This window comes from Buceros rhinoceros, unplaced genomic scaffold, assembly GCF_000710305.1.
Source record: "Buceros rhinoceros silvestris isolate BGI_N320 unplaced genomic scaffold, ASM71030v1 scaffold35655, whole genome shotgun sequence".
Lineage (NCBI taxonomy): Eukaryota > Metazoa > Chordata > Aves > Bucerotiformes > Bucerotidae > Buceros > Buceros rhinoceros.
Genome location: NW_010411910.1, coordinates 59,247 through 59,857, shown reverse-complemented (window position 1 = coordinate 59,857; position 611 = coordinate 59,247).

Genomic DNA, 611 nt, shown 5'->3' with positions numbered 1-611 from the left:
GCAGCCACAGGTACCCAAGCCTTGGCCTCCAGAGTGCCTGTGATGCAGAGTGGCTTCTCTGTTTCCTTCCCGGTGTCCGTATTTGGTTACAATCATTTAAAAAAACATTGTTAACAAAAAAATTGTAAATAATTTTTAAAAAAATAAAATTAATAAAAAGATAATTGGTGAAAAACACTTTCTAAACTGATGGCAAAGCAGGTCATCTGCCTCTAGGAGGCATTAGGGAGATGAAGGAACTGGAAGTGCCACCCTGGAGGTTCCCCAGATCCCCCCTGGGCTGGGCAACGGTGTATTTGGAAACATTTTAAAACATAGACATCTTCTCCATTCAGGGATGGGCTAAAAGACGCGCACCAGTGCGGGTAGCAGTGCAAGATCCGTGAGGAGGCATCTCCACTATTAACTGCCTCTAGGAGGCATTAGGGAGATGAAGGAACTGGAAGTGCCACCCTGGAGGTTCCCCAGATCCCCCCTGGGCTGGGCAACGGTGTATTTGGAAACATTTTAAAACATAGACATCTTCTCCATTCAGGGATGGGCTAAAAGACGCGCACCAGTGCGGGTAGCAGTGCAAGATCCGTGAGGAGGCATCTCCACTATTAACTGAG